Source organism: Hyperolius riggenbachi, chromosome 6 (genome assembly GCF_040937935.1).
Source record: "Hyperolius riggenbachi isolate aHypRig1 chromosome 6, aHypRig1.pri, whole genome shotgun sequence".
NCBI classification, from domain to species: Eukaryota; Metazoa; Chordata; class Amphibia; order Anura; family Hyperoliidae; genus Hyperolius; species Hyperolius riggenbachi.
Window position 1 is genome coordinate 262,425,749 of NC_090651.1, and position 25,744 is coordinate 262,451,492.

The following is a 25,744-nucleotide window of genomic DNA, read 5'->3' on the forward strand; positions in this document are numbered from 1 at the left end:
GGATCAGGGGTATTAGGGGGGGATTGATGGGTGGGGAGATCTATACTGTACATTCCTAATGCTGGCTACATTGTACATGAGCCCCTGCACCTATCTAACTTATACAGTGGGGCTCCTGTAGCTAGGGGAACCCCCTAAGTGGCATGCCGGGCACTGTGCTGGGCATACCGCTTTCAGAAAAAATTCCTTGCCCGGAACAGTGTCGGGCATACCGCTCAGCAGGTTAATATATCATACTGAGCAGCCAAAGAGCCCTTCTAAGGGCTGGTACTGGTGGTACACAGATTTTGTTAGCACAGTGTCCTCCTGAGCACCCACAGAGCCCTTCTCAGGGCTGATACTACTCTAATACATAGGTTTTGTTACTATATTGTGATATTGCAGTTCTGTGTGTCTCACTGTCCACAGTGCACTGATACAGGTGTGCACTGTGCACAGTGCTGCTCTTGGTATAGTAAGTCACATAATACAAGTGCAATTGTTGTTCTATTTTGACATTGTTATATCGCAGTTCTCTGCGTGCAGTGCAGTGACTTTAGCTGCACGGCACAGGTGCACACACTTCTGCTATTGGTACAGTGAAACAATAATTTTTAGTATGTAAAATGTATATGTAATGGTGTCGTTCTGGCCTTTGCTACAGTGGCTGCAAAAAAACATTTTTTTTTTCAAAATAAAATAACTTTTTGTATGTGTAAACCTGCACCATCATGTGCAGAGCCAAGTCAACACATCTCTTGTCAGTGTCACTCACCAGGGATGCAACAGATACAAAATAAAACAAAAATTCAACTATTTTGGGGGGGGTAAAACATTGATTTTCAAAAAAAAAAAAATAATAATTTTGTTTGTAAAATGTATAGGCCCTGACATTGTCTGGCCTCTGCTACAACTACTTTTTTGTCAAATTGCATTGGTATGTAACCCTGCACATAATGTACTTGTGCAGAACCAAGTCAACACATCTCTTGTCAGTGTCACTCACCAGGGATGCAAAAAAACATTGATTTAAAAAAAAAATGGTCGCGTAACCAGTTAGCATGCAGGAGTTCACACAAATAAACAAAAAACAAAATAAAAAAAATTAGGTGGTACACTCATCCTGGTCAGTTTGGTACCGTCCCACAGTTCCTCTACCAACTTCCCATAATGGCCTCTGCTACATACCCACACTGGTCCGTTCAGTTGAGCGCATATGCAGCACCAGACACCTAAGGGCCTTACAGACCAGTTAGTGCTCAATTTTGTATGGCTGCATGGGCAAGTAACTAGTTAACATAAAGGAGTTCAAAAATAAGCCCCCCAAAAAAAGAATTTGGTTGTACGCTCATGCTGCTCTGTTTGGTACCCTCATACAGTTCACTTAACATTTTTTTTTTCAAACAGATAAAAAAGGTTCTGGCCTCTGCTGCTGCAGCTTCAACAATAGTTTTTGAAAAATAGATAAACTAAAGCTCTTTGTGGTTGTTTGTGATGCATTAAACGCAGCGTTTGGTATGTCAATGTGAAGCTGGCCTAACCCTTACACTACCTGATGGACGTGTGTACACACGCCGGACATTTTAAAGCAGCATTTTATTCCACAAATGTAGGAATGTTATGTGATTTCTGCACTTTATAGACTGAAACACAACTCTGAATTAACTACTTAAAGGGACTCCGAGCAGTGCAGAAACTATGGAAAGATGCATATCATTTTAAAGCTCTCTTTCTCCTCTTTCCAATGATATATAAACCGCCACCCTATACCTTTTAGTTTTCGCTATTTTCACAATTGAATTTGCCGCGGCCGTGATTTCAATCGCGAAAATAGAGAAAACTAAAAGGCGTAGGGCGACGATTTAGGTGTCGCCAGAAAGAGGCGAAAGAGAGCTTAAAATTGATATCCATCTTTCCATAGTTACATTGTATTACACAGGACGACTTTTTCTGCTGAATGGAGCTGCTGACACTGGGGAAAGTGTCATCCTGTGTAATACAATGTAACTATGGAAAGATGGATATCATTTTAAAGCTCTCTTTCTCCTCTTCCTGGCGACACCTAAACCGTCGCCCTACGCCTTTTAGTTTTCTCTATTTTCGCGATTTAAATCGCGGCCGCGGCAATTTCAATCGTGAAAATAGCGAAAACTAAAAGGCCCAGGGCTGTGGTTTATATATAATTGGAAAGAGGAGAAAGAGAGCTTTAAAATGATATGCATCTTTCCATAGTTTCTGCACTGCTCGGAGTCCCTTTAAAGAGAACCAGAGCTAATAGAAGTAAAAGCTGTTATACATACCTGGGGCTTCCTCCAGCCCCATACGCACGGATCGCTCCCACACCGCAGTCCAGCACTGCTCACATCCAGGAGAATCGGGACCCCGCTCTGCCACCTCTCGGAGCCAGTCTAGCGTAGCAGAGGTGCGCTCTTTGCATATCTCTGCAGCAGTGTATGTAGAGATACGTAGAGGGCACACTTCTCCTGCGTAGCGCGGCTCCGATGACGTCAGTGATGGGAGCCGGTTCTCCTAGATGCAGGCAGCGGTGGATGGTGGCGTGGGAGTGATCCGTGCGTATGGGGCTGGAGGAAGCCCCAGGTATGTATAACAGCTTTTACTTCCATTAGCTCTGGTTCCCTTTAATCTTTGGTGGGACTTTTGCTATGGATCCCCCTCCGGCATACCACGGTCCATGAGTTAGGCCCCTTAAAACAACTTTTCCATAACTTTTGTGGCCAGAAACAGTCCCTCTAGGCTTTAGAATTCACCTGCCCGTTGAAGTCTAGGGAGATTTGCTGTTTCCTGAATTTTTCCGGAAAGTTCGAGTTTGCAACAAAAATTTTTATGTTCGAGCCATCTCTATTGTTCACTGTTCATTTTTATCACAAATTTCCATGTTCAAAAGTTTTGTTTATATTTAACATTGAAGTGCTGACTTAAGTGGTTAATAGCAAAACCCCCGTACATGCTACAATCACCACATTTGCAAGGAGAAGAGTGGAAGCAAGAGGAAAACATTTTTTTTTCAAAAAACCTTCAAGTTAGCAAAATGATATTCTGCAGCAGAATTCAGAATGTCATTGCCCTGGGGAACTCTATACTTAGAATAGCAGGTCCAGGGCTGGGAATGGGATGGACGTGCACTGTGCAACAATGTTAGTCGGTCGTTGGGGCAGAGTCCAACATGTGTGGGGTTCTCTGTCATTCATCAGTATTGACATGATATGGCATGGAGATCATTTCTGAAGATACTTTCATGGGAGTAACAAAAAGTAAGTATTTATGGTTTATTAAGAACATTAAATTACTTTTTCATTGTTGTGTTTTTATTTTTATTTTTTTAACCTTCCTGGCGGTAACCCCGAAAGTAGTTCGGGGTAAGCCGTGCAGGAGGTTTTCTCCGGCCCTGCAAGCACACTGATCGCCGCCGCCCCGTGCCCGATCGCCGCTATCCGTTGCGGCGCGCGGGCCCACCAAGGGGTGGATCGGGACTCCCAAAGACGTCACGACGTCGCCATGGTGACGGGGGAAGCCCTCCAGGAAATCCCGTTCTTTGAACGGGATTTCCTGATCGGAGATCGCCGAAGGCGATCGAGGAGGGCGGGGGGATGCCGCTGAGCAGCGGCTATCATGTAGCGAGCCCTGGGCTCGCTACATGATTTAAAAAAAAAAAACTAAAAAAAACTGCTGCGCTGCCTCCTGGCGGAATTTTTCATACCGCCAGGAGGGTTAATACCCCTATACTCATTTCACCTGGAAAGGTGGCGGGCATCGGGGAGTCCCTTTACCCTCACACATGCATACAAGTACGGGAGCCAGGAAGAGAGCAGAAGAAAGGATCCTGTCTGCACCATGCTTCCAACCACAGGGAAGGTAAAAGCTGCCACTTCTTTTTTTCTTGGCTCCTGATCACATCTTCCTGCTGTCACCTTTCTCCCTGTCATCTGTGTTCATCACCTCTCCCCTGTGTCATTTCTGTTTTTTACCTCCCCCTCTGCTATGTCATGTTAGCCTATGGCAACACGGGGTAATTTAAAAAATGACCGATGAAACGTTGTGGTGAGCATGCGCAGAGGCATATTTTTACAATACGCTTCCGTGCACTTCCGCATACCCCGAAGCAGGAAGTGACGGCAAGCGTGCATCACTTTTTGCTTGGCCCAATGCCAGATGGAGAATACCATGTAGTAATGCGGTATTCCCAGAATGCATGTTTCTGGCGGAGCTGTGCGGTGCAGTTAATTAATGTTCTTAATTAACCATTAATACTTACCTTTGGTTACTCCCACGACAGTATCCTCGGAAATTATCCAGTGCCATATTAAGACAACAAGACAAGACACAGAACATTTATATTGCACCTTTCTCTTTGCAGACTCAAAGCACCAGAGTTGCAGCCACTAGGGCACGCTCAGTAGGCATTATCAGTATTAGGGAGTCTTCTCCAAGGTCTCCTTGCTAAATAGGTGCTGGCTTACTGATACCCGACATAGATCCCTGTCCCAGGGATCTACGCCAATGAAAGGCGCCGCACACGTCAATCCGCTTCCCAGCCCTGGACTTGCTACACAGAGTATAGCAAGCCCCAGAGCAAGGACATTCTGAATTATTTAACCTCACAAGACAAATTCAAATGGGCACCAGCTACTGTGCATGTCCTTTAATAGCAACACTCTTGTAGTACATGATAGCGTAACAGCTTTGCTAATTCATACATCACCAATCTGGTGGCTTCACCCACAGAGACCCCACGGTCAACAATTGTGTTGCATCACTGCTTCCTCACAGACCACATCCTGCTGCAGCGAGGAATCCGGGGATAAGGCTCGCTGCGTAATGTCATTTAGCAGATTTTAAAAAACATTTTTCTTTAAAGTAAACATATTTTTCTTTTGTTCTCACTCTTCTCTTTAACCACAGTGGTAAACCCCCCTAAAGATCAGGCCAATTTTTACTAAAATGGCCACTGCAGCTTTAAGGCCAAGCTGCAGGGCCGCACAATGCAGCACGCGAGTGATTCCCCCCACCAACAAAGCTCTCTGTTGGTGGGGTCTGATCGCCCCCCAGTTATTTTATTTTTTTTTTTATAAATATTTATTTCATTGTTTTTTACATAAAATGTACTTTTTTAATTATTATTATTTCCCTCCCCGCAGCCAGCCAATGACGCGATCAGGCTTCAGCCTGTGAGAGCCGATCACACTCCTGTTTGACAGGGGGACAGCTGTGTCACACAGCTGTCCCCAGTACAGCGCTGCAGCTGATCGCAGCGCTGTACTAGGTGTGAAGACGGCGTTTTCGCCTTCTAACAGTCTCCCAAGCGGCGCTCCCCGCTCAGAGACTGAAGGCAGGGAAGAGCTCGATCTCATGCAAACTGCAGCCCCAGGACTTGATGCCAAATGGCGTTAGGTGGTCCTGGGGCTGCCGAGCGGTCTTAGAGTAGTTAACACACCCTGCAAATTTTGTGATTATAACATGCATGGAGGCTTTGCTATTAACCACTAAAGATGGTGGCCATTGAAATGTAATTAATTAAAAAACCGTTTGTGTAAAATACATATTTTTGGGTAAGTATTTTTCCATTGATCCCACTCTGCCTTGTCACTGTCTAATTCACGATGTTTGTCCATCACTACATGTGCTGTACAAGATGTCAGCACTAGATAATTACTAAATCAGATAATAAAAAGTATTACTTTTACAAGACTTTGTTTTTTTTCTACCTACATAAATCAGATAATAAAACATGTGATGAATGATGTGGAAATGGCATCATGGACGTTCAATGAGAAAGGGCATGTCATCATTCATCACAAAATATACACCCTATGAAAGATGATCTGGAATTTGTATTGAGTGAACAGGTCATGAGAGTAATATGCAATGTACAGTTGCTGATTTTCTTTGCATGATTATTCAGAGCCAACAATGGAGATTAGAGTAGTAGGGATTGGGGCAAGAAAATCTAGAAATATTGTGCGGTCAGTGAAGGGATGAAGGAGGACAGGATGTAGAGAGTTTAATGTAAGAAGGTTTTAGTTGCTAAGGGTAAACTGTCACACGCCCCCTAGTGCCCAGACCGCACAATGCCTTCCAATCGTTTTCAGCACACAGACCATGTAATCTGTGGTCGCAATCAGTTCACAGAAACCACTGGAATTTGACGGAAGGCCAGCTAGAAGGGAGCTTGTGAGTTACGGTAACACACATTACACACTATTTCAGGGTAGGAAACTGCCACCATCCTGCAGAAGGGCAGGAGACCTAATCTCACTGATACTAATACCTGCAAATAAAATGGTTAAAACACACCCTGTTTTATACCGGTAGAGACTCTTCGGAAAGTTGGGATTCTTTTCTGTGTGGCTGAGTAGTAGGCATAGCCGGAAAATAAATTACTTTTAGAAGTCTTTTATTATAAATGCAATATAAATAATTTATATATACAGAAAATCATTAAAATCAACAATTATGGAGACAATAGTAGCTCAGTATAAAAATAAAAAGGGAAGAAAATATGAATACTTAGGTTCAGGTGAAAATATGTTCTTTCTGGAAAAACACGTGAAGTTCTTTTGTTTCCAGAACAAAGTTCAAACAAGATGGCCGCTAACCACATGGTCCTCTGGCTAGCAGCAACATGCTCTCATGATGATGGCATTTAAAGGACTCCTCCTCTCTGCCTGAAGCTTGGTTTTATTGAAGCTAGTTTTGGAGTGGGACCAAGCCAGTCCCTCTGGTTGAAAAACCAATCACAGTTCATGTCCTTGGAGAGAGATTTAAGTTTAAACTTATAAAACGCTGTAATTCAAAACCAGGAAATGCCATATTTGTGCGGATGACAGATTCATATTCTTTAGAATATGACAATTCCTATGACACCAGACTTGATGATCATATTATGTTTAGTTCCTGAGAGGTTTAATACTTTGTTGTGGCTTATCCCTGCCCCCCAAGACTGGTATCAAAATGTCCATCAAAACACCACAAATCAAATGATTTAACTCCCATAACAGTCCTGGGCATGGTATTCTTTAGACACACAAAAAATCATACACAGCATTTATTTTTCCTCTGCCTTCAACGGAGCCGAGAAGTCTGATCTCCTGCTGTGTTTATCCTGTCTTTTCAGGAAGGCAGCAACACTTTTGGCCATTTAGGCTTACTGCAGGGAAGCTTTCACACCAGAGACAAAAGGGGACTTCATGAAAAGAGTTCTACTAGCAGCTGAGATGGCCAGAGTCCCAAACTAAGACCCCACCCAAGGTTTGACTGCCTGTTATCCCTACACACATAAGATTTTGATCTGGGTTGGTAACGACAATCGGTGCAGGAAACCAACTGCAATCGTGTTTTCTTTTCTCACGGCTCCTATGTGACATAAACATTGGTTTGTTGAGATGGGAGATGAAAGAGATGGCAAAGTTTAGAGAAGAGAGGGAGAGTGGGTGGGAACTGCTCCTGTCGGACTTTCAGCAGCTCAGATGCAGTGTGTCTCTTCTGTCCAGATAGTGCTGAACACTGGTCTGTGGTAATTTGTCAGAGGCTCAGCAAGGACCTATCCAGAAGAGGGGGAGGTGGCACAGCACAGGGAATGTGTAATACAGTGAAGCACTGGGGAAGGATTAGAGGCTCTGCATGCAAAAAAATGGAATGTGAATAGAGATGGCCCGACCAGTTCGCCAGCATACAGTATACGGCAAATTTCCACTGTTTGTGTTCGCCGCGAACTGCGAATATATGGCATTCGACCCGACCCTATAAATAATCATGGAGCCAAACTTTGATCCCTTACCTCACAGTCAGCAGACACATGGCAGCCAATCAGCTAGCCATATTGGATTCATTCTCTGATGGCTGCTGACTGTTAGTGAGAGCAGAGTTAGACTTGCTGCCCTTAGGTAGAGTAAGCATTAGCTAGGCCTGTGTTCTTATTAAACTTATAAAACGCTGTAATTCAAAACCAGGAAATGCCATATTTGTGCGGATGACAGATTCATATTCTTTAGAATATGACAATTCCTATGACACCAGACTTGATGATCATATTATGTTTAGTTCCTGAGAGGTTTAATACTTTGTTGTGGCTTATCCCTGCCCCCCAAGACTGGTATCAAAATGTCCATCAAAACACCACAAATCAAATGATATAACTCCCATAACAGTCCTGGGCATGGTATTCTTTAGACACACAAAAAATCATACACAGCATTTATTTTTCCTCTGCCTTCAACGGAGCCGAGAAGTCTGATCTCCTGCTGCGTTTATCCTGTCTTTTCAGGAAGGCAGCAACACTTTTGGCCATTTAGGCTTACTGCAGGGAAGCTTTCACACCAGAGACAAAAGGGGACTTCATGAAAAGAGTTCTACTAGCAGCTGAGATGGCCAGAGTCCCAAACTAAGACCCCACCCAAGGTTTGACTGCCTGTTATTCCTACACATAAGATTTTGATCTGGGTTGGTAACGACAATCGGTGCAGGAAACCAACTGCAATCGTGTTTTCTTTTCTCACGGCTCTTATGTCACATAAACATTGGTTTGTTGAGATGGGAGATGAAAGAGATGGCAAAGTTTAGAGAAGAGAGGGAGAGTGGGTGGGAACTGCTCCTGTCGGACTTTCAGCAGCTCAGATGCAGTGTGTCTCTTCTGTCCAGATAGTGCTGAACACTGGTCTGTGGTAATTTGTCAGAGGCTCAGCAAGGACCTATCCAGAAGAGGGGGAGGTGGCACAGCACAGGGAATGTGTAATACAGTGAAGCACTGGGGAAGGATTAGAGGCTCTGCATGCAAAAAAATGGAATGTGAATAGAGATGGCCCGACCAGTTCGCCAGCATACAGTATACGGCAAATTTCCACTGTTTGTGTTCGCCGCGAACTGCGAATATATGGCATTCGACCCGACCCTATAAATAATCATGGAGCCAAACTTTGATCCCTTACCTCACAGTCAGCAGACACATGGCAGCCAATCAGCTAGCCATATTGGATTCATTCTCTGATGGCTGCTGACTGTTAGTGAGAGCAGAGTTAGACTTGCTGCACTTAGGTAGAGTAAGCATTAGCTAGGCCTGTGTTCTTATTCTTCATTTGCTGTAAAAGCACCCCAAACATCCCTTTGGAGGACTAGCACATCGGTCTGCTGTGGTTTTTTTGTGTGTCACACTCCACAGCCCACTGACACCCAGAGCTGTGTGCACACTACTGCTGTTGTTGTTGCCTCATTAAGTTGCATGCACAGAACCACTCCAGTGCATTATTATTTCACTGTATTCTGATAGTACTATTGCATTTCTCTGTGTGCGACACTTCACAGCCCACTGACATCCAGAGCTGTGTGCACATTAACTTGCAGACACAATACCACTCCTGTGCATTATTATTCCAATGTATTCTGATAGTACTTTTGCATTACTCTGTGTGTGACACTCCACAACCCACTGACACCTAGAGCTGTATATAATGTGATTTCTGCCCTTTAGGGATTGAAACCCAACTTTGCATCAACTCCATAATTGTTAGTGGGACTTTTGGCATGGATCCCCCACTGGCATGCCACAATCCAGGTGTAAGACCCCTTGAAACAACTTTTCCGTCACTTTTGTGGCCAGAAACAGTGTTTGTAGGTTTTAAAATTTTCCTGCCCATTGAAGCCTTTGGCAGTTCGCCGGGTTTACCTAATCTATGTTCACAACATCTCCAGATTTGAATGTAATTTCATTAGACCAGGATTGGGAACAACCCAGATAGATTGAAATACCTAATTGTCCATTGTTATTGTAATATTATTAAGATCAGCTGTCCATTTCACTCACAGCCTTTCTTTATGGTTAGGTATAGCAGGTGTGAGGGAATCATACATTTTTGAGAGCAACCTCATGGTCTTTGTTACAAAAAAAGAAACTTATAGTTAAATAACCTGAATTAATTACGAAAGTTAACATGTAACAGGGTGACCCTTCTTCATGAGGGAACAGGACATGGAAGTGGATGGTTGTTTTGCATGGAAAAGAGGGATTCTGTACTTATGCTTGTGAAAGGGAGGAGCTAAACATGAAAAGGTGGGCGTTACAAGACATTTGGCAAAGATGGGAGGAGGGAGACTATACATTCATCCCCTATAGTATGTCATACTTGACACAGGTCTCTGGATTATGTGGAGTATTGCACATATAAGTTATGTACAATATGCAAGATCTGTGTATACATGTATAAGATAATACACATAATGTATTCCTTTGAAAACAATGAAAAATCATGATCATTTTTCAAAGTGTGTGCTGCTGACACTATTATTTACAATATGCAAATCACATTTGCCTGTACATGGAAAATAATAAAGATAATATATTCCCCTGAAGACCATGAAAATGCAATATGATATTTCAAAAGCCTATAGAATGCTACTTTTCTTTTCATTTAATCCTTTAGAAAATCCCTAGAAAATCAAGTTGGCTCTAAAGTTCCAGTAATATTCAGCTGGAAGCATTTTCTGGTAACCTCAGGGAAAGCTTTGCATTAAGCGTTCTCCAACAATAAACAGAATAATACAAAAGGAATAAAACAGACAAGTTCTGTTCTGGTTTTTTGTTTTTGTTTTTAAATCGAACTGAGTTTGTTTATATTAAAGGCTCACATCTTACCGGCCTTGTGAGACCTGACATCAAAAAAGCATGACAGAAAATCAAAATATATGTTATCATCGTGCATCACACTCTGTATGCTGTATTTGTTTTAGCTGGTTTATACCATCTTTTGTGTCTAAAAAGGTATAGATTTTTTTTTCTGTTTCATCGTGAATTATTTCAAGTTTATCCATCAAAAAAGAAAGGGAAAATAATTTTATCCATGGCTCAGTGTACAAGTCATTTATAAAAGATAGAAGTGAATTATTTATTTGTTTCCCAAGCTTGGTAAGTCAAATCCTGTCTGAACAATTTAATAACAGAAATATTCAATTGAATTTATAGAGACATAGATCAGTGGGCCTTTTTTTTGGATAAGGCAGTGCCGAAAGCAATGATGATGTTCAATACTGAGTCTGCAACATTCAAGCAGAGCTGATGGTTTTTGCAGATTTTAGTAGATTAACATTAAATACCAATTCCAGGCACATATCTGAATATATAAACGGATAGTTTTGAAAGTAGATATTTCAGGTATGACCTTTTTATGTCAAATGAGGCTTCTGCAGCTTAAATCTTGATTGAAAATACGATCATGCATGAAGCATAAAAAAAACAACAAAAGTACTGTATTATATAATGAATTCTATCTGTAGTATGGATAAGGATTTGAACATTAGTAGCAAAGAAAAGAGTCTCATGTTTTTATTTTCAGTTAGTTTTTTTTGTAATAACATTGCATCTTTTTGTCAAAGTTGCAATTTTAAAAGCACATTCACTCTTTTAAACTATAAAAAAGCAGATATAATGACCCTTTGAACTTTCCTGCAGTATCTCACTGTCAATCTAATCTCAACCTGTCTCTCACTGTTTCCTTGCTGTTTAAGTGCTTCAGAAAACTTGACTGTATTTGACCCAATGGGTCGAAGAGCTCAGAGAAGCTCTTTTGCATAGATATCAACTGATTGTTTTAGCTCTTCCTGTACTGGAAAACAATATGAGACGATTGTCTTTGCTACTAATGTTCTATTTCTTAGCTGTACTATTCATACAGTTCATTATATCATAATTTTATTTTCACTTCAGGTTTGCTTTAAGCAGCAGGATTTCTCTCCCAGAGGTAGCCATGGATGTATCCTGCTGCACTATTACCATTGATGTAATTATCACTTGTTGCATGTTACTGTGTTGTTTGTCACTTCTCATCTGCCACCTCCATAACCATCATCCGCCTTACTTGTCCACTCAACTATTATACTATTTCTACTGTCTGCTTATCCTACCAATTCATACTACCTGTCTTGTGCTCTACAGATACATATTTTGTAGTATGATAATTAAAAAATTACAATTTATAAAAATCTGTCATAGACCACCACCACTTATTTCCAGTATGTCTGATACAGGCAACATTAAAAACATTTGTGTTGCAGTTTTATGCATGTGCATTTGCATGTTAGTCAAGTTTCTTTGCCTAGCAAGATCTGTGCAGCTAAAGGGGATGGCAACAAAAGGTACGTTTTTTTCTTGACTGTAGAAAGAATCCGTATTAGGAGGAGCTTATGTTACCTTTTCTCTGTATCAATAGAAGTATTCATATGATAAAAATGGGAGAAGTTAGCTAGACTTTCACCTTTTTAACCTTCATTAACTACTTGCTGAAAATGAGGCAGTATATCTATGCTCTGCTGGCAGCTATTAATGGTTCCAGGGGAGTAGCTATACGTACCTCACTGCATCGCCATTTTGTGTACTCCTACATGCATTTTCATCATTTCATTCATTCATTCATTCATTCATTCATTCATTCATTCATTCATTCATTTCATCATTTCATTCATGTCCGCTAGTAGAGAGATCTTTGAATGGGAACACAGTTCCCATTCATTGATCTAAGTGACTGTGATTAATAATGAATGATCTCTGGCATCAATGATATGCTGTGTGATCATTGACGGAATGAAAGTGAAAACATACATGCGTAACGTCCTTTAACTTCCTTTATAATGACATTAAAAACAATAAAAACATAGTTGCCTTAGGGACTCAACTTTTTTTTAATATGTATGTCATGAGGATATATTACTGTTATTTTGCCAAGTATGGGCTTGTAATTAGTGACATACACAAAACTAAAAAAAAATACACCTTTATTTCCGATAAAATATTGTCTCTATGCATTGTATTAGGGAGAGAATTTAAATGTTGTAATAGCCTGGATAAATGGGCAAATGAATTGTGTGGCTTTTATGCACAGTAGCATGTTTTATTTTAAAACTATAATGGCCAAAAAATGAAAAATAAAGATTTGTTTTTCATTGTTTATTATTATTACCATTAATATGCATTATGACCATTCTAATTCTTAGCGTACCACCCAATGAAAGCCTAATTGGTGACAAAAATAAAACAAGATATAGATCATTTTGTTTTGATAAGTATTGATAAACTTATAGGTGAATGAAAGGGAGGAGCACTGAGATGTGAAAATTGCTCTGGTCCATAAGGAAAAAAATACCTCAGTGGTGAAGTGGTTAAAGTTACATAAAAGTGTTCTAATTTATAATTAACACAATTTAAAGTTCTGATGTACCAACTTTACCTGCATTAGTACTATACCAATTCTTTCTGTAGTAAAGACATGACACTGAGTTTGAATCTTTGATTTTAAAGCTAAGGGTATACTAGAAATTCGAAGCAAAATTGGAAAGGAAAGTCAGTGCGTACACCGAAGGAATTAAAAGTAGAAAACATAAGAAATTTACAAGGGACAATTCTGACTTCAAAAATAATCGCGTTTATACATGGGCAGAAAAACCCCAACAACCTATAACAGTAAGAAGTTTTGAATCAGGATGATACCATTTATTGGCTAACTTAGAGATGGATAAACAGTGAGCTTTCGACTTATAAAAAGCCTTCATCGGACCTATAACAGACCTATAATGGACCTATAACAGTGAGGGTATACAGGACAATGAAGGGGAGGGAGCAGGAATAACAATCACCAGTGGTGACTTACCCCGACTGTACAACTCAATTGAGAGTGGTAAATTTGTCTTCACATACTTTAACGCCCGTTGAGATCTCACTACTGACTAAAGGTCTATCATTTGTACTGAGTAATAGGTTCTGTGCCTTGGACTGGGTCAAAGATGTTCACCTTTTTGCGAGGAAGCTCGCATTGATAAAAATGTTGGAAAATAAAAAGACTAGACAGAAAATATCTGACAAAAATGAGAAAGAAGCCTTGGAAGCTCTGCAGGAATTAATAATCGAAAGTGAAAGTGGCATTCCACCTTTGGCTCCCCTCAGTGGCTATAAACCTAAGAGCAAATACTGGCCGTCCCTATCCCAATACCCACAAATTTATACCTGCATTGATATGGTGACCAGAGCACTGACGAGACCTGAAAGTGATACAATGGGAACCCCTATACATGATCATTGGAATTCTGATGAGAGATTAGCACTAAATACGTTGAAAAAGAATGACCATCTTATAACAAAACCTGCTGATAAGAGGGGTAATGTTGTGATTATGGACAGGGACATGTAGGAGCAGATGTGCCTTAGGATTCTCAAAAATGAGAGCCAATATGCAGTTATTCAAAATAATCCTACAAAATCACATTGTGAGAACCTTAGAGAAATATTAAAAGATGCAGTAGATGGGGGCTGCTTGTCACAGATAATACACGGTTGGAGGGTTCTACTAAATTTCCGAGGCTGGCTGTCTTTTATGCTTTGCCTAAGTTACACACAGAAACCTTCCCACCCCCGGGCAGACCGATTGTGTCTGGATGTGGGAATATGACTGATGACACCAGTAAATACTTGGATGGTTTTCTGAGACCTTTTGTGGAGGCTTTGCCCTCTTATCTAAGAGATACTAAAGACTTACTCACCAAACTTCAAGATATTAAGGTGCCACCCACTACACTGGTAGCCAGCCTGGATGTAGAGTCCCTCTATAGTAATATTGAACACAATTTGGGAATTGCAGCAGTGAAATATTTTCTGAGAACTAGAGGCCAACATCTTGAATCCCACAACCAACTGCTCATTGCTCTTCTTGAATTTATTATTACACATAATGTGTTTTTGTTTGGGGGGCGGTTCTACCACCAGCTCAGGGGCAGTGCGATGGGGACGACTTGCGCCCCTTCATATGCCAACCTGTTCCTGGGCTGGTGGGAGGATTGTCATATCTTCTCTGAGGACTTGGCCTTTTTTACATCTCATATCCTATACTGAGGAAGATTCATAGATGACGTGATTATTCTATGGGACGGTCCCAGACAATTATTTGTGGATTTTGTGGAGATTCTTAACTCTAATCAGATCGGTATGCATTTTACCTATGAAGTTAAGACAGATACGATCAATTTCTTGGATCTCAAGATAACGATCGATCAAGGCAAAATACAGGCGGAAATTTACAGTAAACCCACATCCACTAATGCTTTATTGAAATGGGAAAGTTCCCACCCTAGTTCGTTACGTAAGAGCATCCCAGTGGGATAGTTCCTTCGGGCCAGAAGAAACTGTTTGACAACTGAATCATTCAACAGAGAATGTGACCTTTTATGCCAGCACTTTAGACCAGGGGTCTCAAACTCAATTTACCTGGGGGCCGCAGGAGGCAAAGTCAGGATGAGGCTGGCCCGCATAAGGGATTTCACAAAAAAGTGAACTATTTTGCCTATTGTACCTTATAGTTCGCTTCACTGCTCCCATTACAAGTAATCCGCCGTGTCCCCGCCGCAAAACGAGGGCTGCAGAGCCCCCAAATCGCCCGGGGGCAATCCGCCGGCATTTCCTGGAAGGGGCAGAGCTTTCAGCTTCAGCTCTGCCCCTCCCGACATCGATCACGGCGGATCGCCGCCTTTGCCCGCCCCTCTCACTCTTCCTTCACAGAGAGGGGCAGGGAGAGGCGGCAATCCGTGCGGCGATTGACGTCAGGAGGGGCAGAGCTACAGCTGGAAGCTCTGCCCCTCAGCGCAGTCATGGATGTTTGCCCGGGGGATTTGGGAGCTCTGCAGCCCTCGTTTGCAGCAGGGATGTGGCGGATTACTTGGGAGCACTGAAGCGAACTATAAGGTAAAATAGTTTGCTCCGTGTCTCTTTTGCTTTTGCCGGCGCGGGCCACAAAATATTGTACCGAGGGCCGCAAATGGCCCGCAGGCCGCGAGTTTGAGACCCCTGCTTTAGACAGAGAGGCTTCCCGGATCATGTCATTGAACTTGCACATAGACGAGCAAAGGAGACACCCCGAGAGGAGACCCTAGTGGATAGACATAGGAGAACCACAGGGGGGCCTGAGAATACACATAGGAGAGATGTAAAGATACCCCGTCTAATTGGCACATTTACTGATGATTCACATAAGATATTTGAGATCATACGACATTACTGGCCAATCCTCCAAAAGGATAAAGACTTATTTAAACATCTACCCAACACCCCGGCGTTTACTTACAGACGTTCTTCCAATCTAAGGGATATACTTATTTACAGTACGTTTACCCAGTCTACTAACCCCAGAGATACCTGGCTACCACCTAAGCCGATGGGCTCATTCAAGTGTGGTAAATGTAAGGCCTGTATCCATATGCTCACTGTTAAACATTTTACGGCACCATCAAATGGCAGGACGTTTAGTGTGAAATCATTTATTAATTGTGGCACAAAAGGAGTGGTATATGGAGCTAAATGCCCATGTAACTTATGGTGTGTAGGTAAGACCACATGACAACTGAAAGATCGTGTTCTTGAACACGTGGGTGATATCAAACACAAAAGAGATTCACCCATCACTCGCCACATGAATGGGGTACATGGGGTCAAACGGTTTAACATCACATTCTGGGGGATACAGTCGTGGAAGAGAGATTTCAGAGGGGGTAACTTTGATCAAAAACTCACTCAGATCGAATCACAGTGGATATTTCAACGGGACACCATTGCCCCAAAGGGGCTAAATGAGGATGTTAACTTAGCATGCTTTTTTTTGATGTATGTCCAGTTTTACCAACACCATTATGATGGTACATCAATATAGTGTCCTCTTTTCCATATCCACCTACTGTGCGTTTAGTGATCATGAAGGCACATTAGCATAATATATATATATATATATATATGTGTGTCTGCAATTGCAATATAGATAAGCTATCATATGCAGTCACACTCTGGCCCCATTTACCGCAATCTGTGAATTAAGCAACTTACCCGTGGGATAGCTACACCCCACTTGTTATTATTTCTCAAGTGGAGGGGGATAAGCCAGGACCCCCATGGTGGAAGGTCGCATTCCCCTATTTAGGGTGTTCACTGGAGACACACCAGTATACAGTGGTGGTCAATCTTAATGATTTTAATTTGCTATAATAAAGTGTATAAGACTTTTTATGTATCTATAGGGCATGTCTTTTTAGACACTAGTGTTTGCTTTATATTCCCTGGTACCTTCATTTCGGTTCGTGTTTGTATCATGAAGAACAGTCCCTCCCTGCTGGTTAGAACTGTTTAGGAAGAAATAGACTGTCAGTAATGCTTTGATAAATCTGGCCCAGAGTGAGGTAGTTGGTGCTGTAACTTTACCCCCTTCCATACAGAGCAGCAGGAGGGAAAATAAGCATGGCTGGAGCTCGAAACTATACTACCTCCCAGAGAGAACAGCAGGAGGGAAGATGGAGAGTAGAGTGAAAGAAAGGACAGGACACCTGTCACAACTTCAAGACCTGTGGGCTGTTGCTGCAGAAGAGTATGTGTAAACAGCAGCATATAAGCAGCGGCAGCTTAGGGGTGGATTTGCACTTTTCCTAACTGTAGTGCAGTACTAGAAATTCATGCTAAACTGCCGCTATTAAGTAGAATTTAAGAATTTTCTTAGTATCATGCAGAACAGTCCCTCCCTGCTGGTTAGAACTGTTTAGAAAGAAAGAAACTGTCAGTAATGCTTTGATAAATCTGGCCCAGAGTGAGGTAGTTGGTGCTGTAACTTTACCCCCTTCCATACAGAACAACAGGAGGGAAAATGAGCATGGCTGGAGCTGGAACTATACTACCTCCCAGAGAGAACAGCAGGAGGGAAGATGAGCATGGTTGGAGCTGCAGCTATGCTTCCTCCCATAGAGAATAGCAGGAGAGAGGAAGAGCCTGGTCCATTGTGGGAGGTGGGGCTACTGCACAGATAAAATGTCATCCTTCTTAGATACCTGGTCCATTTTGAATCAAATGACTGGTGAATTTGCACCATGGTTTTGGTGTGTATATTTTTTTCTTAATTTTTACTAGCTCTGCAGAGCGAAGCAGTTCATTTTGGCGCCGAGCGCTGAAGCTAGGCGCTGTCATAGCAGCAATGCCATGCTGTGCCCCCATATTACAGTAATTTGGGGCTTTGGTGGCTGCCAGACCCCAAATTAAATCTCCGTCCGAGTTGCTACAACTTGGATGGGAAATAGTATATACAATACAATAACAATACAATACAATAACATTTGTAAAGCGCTTTTCTCCCATAGGACTCAAAGCGCATAGCTGTGTCTCAGATTAATACAGGGTTTCAGGCTGGGTTGTGTTACAGAGGAGATAGTCAGATGTTCATGAATGCCAGACTGAAAAGGTAGGTTTTCAGTTTAGACCTAAATGCTTCCAGGGATGGGGCTGTCCTGATTGGGTGTGGCAGGGAGTTCCAAAGTGTAGGGGCAGCATGACAAAAGGCTCTGTCTCCAAAGGTTTTGAGGTGGACTCTGGGGGTGACCAAGGTGTTATGTACTTTTGATCTAAGATTGTGGGGGGTGTGATGTAGTTGCAACAAGTCCTTCAGGTATCCAGGGCCCAGATTGTGCAAGGATTTGAATGTCAGTAAGCCAATCTTAAACAGAATTCTCCATTTTATCGGTAGCCAGTGGAGTGAGCTCAGGGTTGGTGTTATGTGGCAATGGCGGGGTTGGCTCGTTAACAGCCTTGCGGCGGCATTCTGTACTAATTGCAGGCGGCGTAAGTCTTTCTTATGCAGGCCTGTGTAGAGGACGTTGCAGTAGTCTAACCTTGATGTGACGAAGGTATGAACTAGGGTTGGAAGATCCTCTGAAGGAATTAGGTGTTTAATCCTTGCAATATTCCTTAGGTGAAAGAAGGAATGTTTCACAACAGCTGAGATTTGATTCCTGAAGCTTAATTTCCCATCAATCAGTACTCCCAGGCTGCGCACACAGTCTGAGTTGTTCAGGTCTGAGCTCCCTACCCTTAGCGGTGTTGGTTGAGACTGGAGCTGCTTTGCTGTTGAGCCCTGGCCCTCGATAACAAGAACCTCAGTTTTGTCAGCATTAAGTTTTAGTCAATTATTATTCATCCACTCCTGAAGCTCAGCTAAGCATGCGTTTATTTGTGGAGTAGGGTCTGTGACATCAGGTTTGAATGACAAATATAGCTGGGTGTCATCAGCATAGCAATGATATGTCAGGCCATGTTTTTGTATGATTTCTCCAAGTGGCAGCATGTATATGGTGAACAGTAAAGGGGGATATAACGCCGATGGGGAGTTTAGCGGCAGCAGGTAGAGCCGTAATTTGGCTTGGCCTGCGCCTAACTGCCCGGCAATGGGATCAAATGTACCCATGTGGAGGATAGGCAGTATCCCTAGAGATCTGTTTTATATAGATACTGGGTAACTGGTACCCAGCTTTCCCTTTCCAATGATATATTTTCTGCACACTGCATTATTATCATAGTCTTAAATAAGCACCTCTCTTATCTTGACAGATGTTAAAGCAATGTAATGCTAGCTGAAACTGAAGCTCTAAAACATTGCTACCTGATTTTAATTAATTTCATTCTCTTTGTGTATTTTTTTTTTTTTATTTGGTGACTGCTTTAATAAATTTACCCAGAGAATGATTCGGAGCTGAAAATTTATGCCGTGACTCATCTTCACCTTGCAATCGCAGATTATTTTCTTGAGCAGAGGGAAAAAATTAGATCTTTCTGGTGTTCGGTTTATTGAATGATATCATATCTGATCAGCCGTTTTTAATATACAGTGAAACACAGTCCTTGGGAAAAGTAAAGGGCAGAAAGAAAATGCTAATAACAGACACTTCCACAGCTTGATTAGCCGATAAGCATTAGAAAAGTTACTTCTGGTCTTTTGCATAGTGATTTGCATTTCCTGCATAGTCTGAAATGGATAAATCGCCACAGGTAGTGTGCTTTGCAGAGCTGATGGATATAAAAATTCAGTTTGGATATTCCAGCGCAAGATTCACCTGAAAGAATTGAAAGCTAAGCCTAGAGGTGAAGAGCAAGAAGATTTCAAGGCAGAGAGAATTAAAATAAAACTTGGCATCTAATGACAGTTGTGGGCTAGTCATCATGAGATTTGAAACTGATGTGCAATGGATTTGATTGTGGCTCCTCTTACGTTAGGTGAGCTGGGTGAAACATCTTTGTTTACTATAAGATGTAGTATGCACAACTCAGATATTAAATGCACAGGATAAAGCCAATTCTGATAGTGTAGATTGTTAAATACGTGCTATAGGTTAGTGCAAAAACAGAGTTAGCATAAGACCAGTTTCACATTGTAAATCGGTGGTACTGGTGTGATGCGATTGGATGATTCAACCACAATGCTAAAATTAAAAATAGCCTTCGGAGATTACCACATTAATACATGGTAATCCCTCTTCTGGCTGAAAGCCAAACAGGAAGTTAGGCTCTCTAGCTGCGTTGCCATAGACTTACATGACTTTCGGCCCACTGCACGTTGCCGCGCATGTTGCCCGACAATGCATGGATGCTCTAGCATCAGATGCAAAGCGTGTGAAAGGCCTCATAGACTTCAATTGCCCTAGCATCACCCTGCAGTAAAAAAGGGTAACACACTGCAATGAAAATGTCCCAGTGTGAAAGGGGCCTCAGGCTAATAGAGATGGTCGGAAATGCCCATTTCTGATTCTGTGGAAACTTTGATTTCAACCAATGCCAATTTCCATTTTTCCAATTTCCAGTTTTCGGTTTTTCCGATTTTCCAATTCCGAGGAGTATTTGTTTGTCTTTTTTTTTTTTTTTTTTTTTTTGCATAAGACAATGAAAAAAATTACAAAAGGAACGGAAATCGGAAAAACGTAATCTTGTGAATGGTCTAAAATTACCAAGGTAATCTGATTTTTGCAGAAATATTCTGCATTATCTGATTGGTCCAGTGCTTCCAAGTTCAGTGATTGGTCTAAAATTACCAAGTTGCGGTAAATCGGACTTCAACGGAATTCTGATTTCCAATTTCCGAATTCTGATCAGAAATGCAGAAATTTCATTTCCGCAGAATCCGAATGAGCTTACCTAAAGGTTAAGTTCATGGTGGAATTTGTGTTGTATTCCCTCTAAAAACAGAAATGCGACAGAACGGAAAGTCACACCGCATGTTATACACATGTTGTGTTGCAGTCAATTAAAAATATGTTTCACTGTCTCTGTTAACATGCGCATTATGTGGTAACAAACTGCATTCAGTGCTTTGGGATACCGCACTCCAACAGATCGTGTTGGTCCGGACGCACTGTATATTTATCTCATCATGTCAAAGGCTACCTCCAAAAAATGTAACACTAATACTATGTGGATAGTCTAATGTAATATAAGTGCTATAGAACACACAGCTATAACCAGCAGTAATTTACAACAAAGCTTCACTCCACTAAAACACATCAAAATTTAAATAAGAAACATAGTGACATGTAGTAAAATGCAGTAACTTATTCAATCAAGATATGGTAATTTTCCTAGTTTCTGTATCAGAAACACTTCCTATAGTTATATATTGTGGAAAATTGGTATGTAGACCCATCCTCCCACTAAGGGTTAGACTAGGCAGTTTATTATGCAGAATTCTCCCCCTATCTTTTCTACTGACTTTAGAACTCTCAGTAAATGGTTATTCTGCAGAAATTACCTGCCACTGTGATACATTTCAGAACGTAAATCAGGGCAAGGAAAGATTTTACAATAGACAAACACTGACTAAATAATGAATAAATGAATACTGTAAAATATAAGCAATTGTATTCATTATGTTATTTGGACTAGAGTTCTTCTTTAAGGGCTGATTTAATTTGCTGTGATTTCAGATCTAGTAGGATAAGCCACTAGAAGAAAGCACTAAGTATACAGTTCAAAGTAGTTTGTGACTTAAATGAACAGACAAGAATCATTCAGTGCTACCTAATATTTATTTATTTAGTATTAACTACCTAAAGACCGCCCCACGCCAATGGGCGCATCTCCTGCTCGGGGGGCGGAGCTCCATCCCCTCTTCTGTCTCCGAGCAGCAATTGCCGCTCGGAAGACTGTTAGACGGTGAAACCGCCGTCTTTTCTGTTAGTACAGCGCTGCGATCAGCAGCAGCGCTGTACTGGGGACAGCCGTGTGACACGGCTGTCCCCTTGGGGGACAAGAGAGCGATCAGCTCTCATAGGCAGAAGCCTATGACAGCCGATCGCAGGATTGGCTGGCTGGGGGGGAGGGAGCGGTTTACAAATATAAACAAAAACAAGGTACAGCAAACGAAAAAACAAAAAAAACACTAACATAAATATTTATAAGAAATAAAAATAAACACGGGGGGGGGGGGCGATCAGACCCCACCAACGGAGAGCTCTGTTGGTGGGGAGAAAAAGGGGGGGGGGATCACTTGTGTGCTGTGTTGTACGGCCCTGCAGCTTGGCCTTAAAGGGAACCTGAACTGAGTAAAATTATTTAAAATAAACACATGAGGTAACTTCAAATGAACATTACATAGTTACCTTGCCATCAGTGGTGCTCAAATACCCCTTTTTAAAATTCGAGTTTGGTCGAATTCGAATAGTAAATTATTCGAGGTCATTCGAATATTCGAGTCGAATAATTTTTACTATTCGATTCGACCTCGGACTTCGAGCTCACTATTCGAGTCGGTATTCGAGCTAACTATTCGAGCTGACTATTCGAATTGGCCTTAAATAGCTTCCAACACTTGTTTTGAGGGTGAATGATGCAAGAAACCTCTTTTTTTCCAAGTAACAACAGCAAGTGATTATGTGGGGATGTTCCTTTAAAAAGAAATGTGGAAAGAGAAGTTGTGTCCTTAATTTTGTTCAGTAGTGTTACTGTATATACTTGTTCTTCTTCTTCTTTATCTTTCTTCTTCTTCTTCTTCTTCTTCTTCTTCTTCTTCTTCTTCTTCTTCTTCTTCTTCTTCTTCTTCTTCTTCTTCTTCTTCTTCTTCTTCTTCTTCTTCTTCTTCTTCTTCTTCTCCTTCCTTTTCAATATAGTCTTATTCTTCTTCACGTATTTCTCTTTTCAATTTTTTTTTAAAGAAATGCATCTATTTTTGAGCGTAACAAATAGCTGGTGGGCGCACGCATGTTGGAAGCGCCATTGTATGTGCTCCCTGGCAGTGGAAACACAAAGACAGCAGGAGGTAAATTCAGCAGCAGGAGGAGGAGGATGAGTGTGTGGCAGCAGGCAGTCAATGAGGCAGGCAGCTCGCCGTGACATAATAGCCCTGGTACCTAGCGGTGATACCAGGGCTGTAAATAAACACAACAGGAGGTCCCAGACAGCGGTCGTGCAGCCCACATTGTGTCCAATACACAACTGGGACAACACAGTTTTCAACCCGGGCACCTCAGAAAAATTAAACCTTTTTTTTTTTTTATGGTTTTTTGGTTTTTGGTTTTGCAACCAATATAGCTATTGTTTGACGTAATAGCTGGTGGCAGAGTGGCAGCAGAAGGTAAATCATCTGTGTACCCTGGCAGTGGGAAACACAGACAGACAGACAGCAGAAGCAGGAGGAGGAATGGAGGAGTAGGCGAGCAGCTATTGTTTGACGTAATAGCTGGTGGCAGAGTGGCAGCAGAAGGTAAATCATCTGTGTACCCTGGCAGTGGGAAACACAGACAGACAGCAGCAGCAGCAGCAGGAGGAGGTATGGAGGAGCAGTGTGAGTGTGGCAGCAGGTAGGCAGCGTGACATAATAGCCCTGGTACCTAGCGGTGATACCAGGGCTGTAAATAAACACAACAGGAGGTCCCAGACAGCGGTCGTGCAGCCCACATTGTGTCCAATACACAACTGGGACAACACAGTTTTCAACCCGGGCACCTCAGAAAAATTAAACCTTTTTTTTTTTTTTATGGTTTTTTGGTTTTTGGTTTTGCAACCAATATAGCTATTGTTTGACGTAATAGCTGGTGGCAGAGTGGCAGCAGAAGGTAAATCATCTGTGTACCCTGGCAGTGGGAAACACAGACAGACAGCAGAAGGGCAGTACACAGCAGCCCACTGTAGGTGTAAAATGTGTGGCTGCAGGCGACGTAATAGTCAAAGTGAACCAGGCTGGCTTAGTGAGCAGGAGCCAGGAGGTGGTAAAGGGTGGTAAGGCACATTAACGATGGTTCCGGCAGCCAGTTCATGTCCCCCTCTCGCCGACAACAGGGGCCAGGAACTCGCCTTCCACCCACGCCTGGTTCATCTTGAGAAACGTCAGTCTGTCCACAGACTTGTGAGACAGACGTGAGCGTTTCTCGGTGACCACGCCACCAGCTGCACTGAAGCAGCGCTCGGACAGCACGCTGGAAGGGGGGCAGGACAGCACTTCCAGGGCGTACTGCGCCAGCTCGCTCCAGATCTCCATGCGCTTGACCCAATACTCCATGGGATCAACAGGGGCATCGCTGTCAAGCCCGCTGTACGACCCCATGTAGTCAGCCACCATGCGGGTCAGGCGCTGGCTGTGACCGGAGGAGGATGCTGCTGCATGCATCTCCTCTCTAGTCACTGCTGCCGGAGCCTCTACAGTCCTGTAGAGCTCGTGGCTGAGAGACAGCAGGTCTGTGGGGCGCTTGCTGCTGCTGGATGCAGGCACCTGCTGCTGCCTCTGTGCTGGCTGCTGGACAGTGGGGGTGGAAGGCTGGGGGAAGGCTTCCTCCAAGCGCTCAACAAGGGCCTGCTGCAAGCTCCTTATTTGTTGCGCTGGGTCTCCTCCTGCAGGCGGCAGGAACTGGCTCAACTTCCCCTTGAGGCGTGGGTCCAACATCATGCTGATCCAGATGTCCTCCCTCTGCTTCATCTGGATCACCCTGGGGTCCCTGCGCAGGCACGTCAGCATGTGCGCTGCCATTGGGAAGAGGCGGGCCACGTCTGCTGGCACATCGACGTCAGTGCTGTCCTCATCCTCCTCCTCTGCTGCCTCATCCTCTCTCCACCCCCGCACCAACTCAGCTGCGCTGTGCTGATCCCCCTCATCAGCAGCCAGGTCAGGGACCTCCACCAAGTCCTCCTCCTCCTCCCCCTCAGAGGTGGACTGCGCAGCTGGTTGCCGCTCCTGCTGGTCCAAGGCTGCCGCTCCCTGTTCCAGCAAAGCATCGAGGGCCCTGTTCAGCAGAGAAACCAGGGGCACCCACTCGCAGACCATAGCATGGTCCCTGCTCACCATGTTTGTGGCCTGCAGGAAGGGAGCCAGCACTAAGCACACCTGCTGCATGTGCCTCCAGTCATCATCGGGGACGATGGACGGGAAGTTGCTGGTCTTGTCCCTTCTCAGAGCTGCGGAAACAGTGGCCAGGGCAAGGTACTGTTTGACAGCGTGCCTCTGTTCAACCAGACGCTCCAACATCGCCAGGGTGGAGTTCCAGCGAGTCGGAACGTCAAGGATCAGCCGATGGCGTGGCAGATCCAGCTCCTTTTGCACGTCTTCCAGGCTCGCACAGGCTGCAGCCGAGCGCCGGAAGTGACGCACAACATTCCTTGCCGTTTCCAGCAGTTCGCCCATCCCCTGGTAGGTGCGCAGGAACTTCTGCACCACCAGGTTCAGCACGTGGGCAAGACAGGGGATGTGGGTCAGGTTTCCCCTGTGTATTGCGGCAACCAGATTGGCCCCATTGTCGGCCACCACCTCTCCGACTCTGAGGCCTCTGGGGGTCAGCCAAATCCTCTCCTGCTCCTGGAGTTTGGCCAACACATGGGTTGCCGTCAGCTTGGTCTTCCCAAGGCTGACCAAGTGCAGCAGCGCTTGGCAGTGGCGGGCCTTCACGCTGCTGCTGAGGCGGGGGGTTTGGCCAGGTGTGCCGGAGGATGGCAGAGGATCGGAGG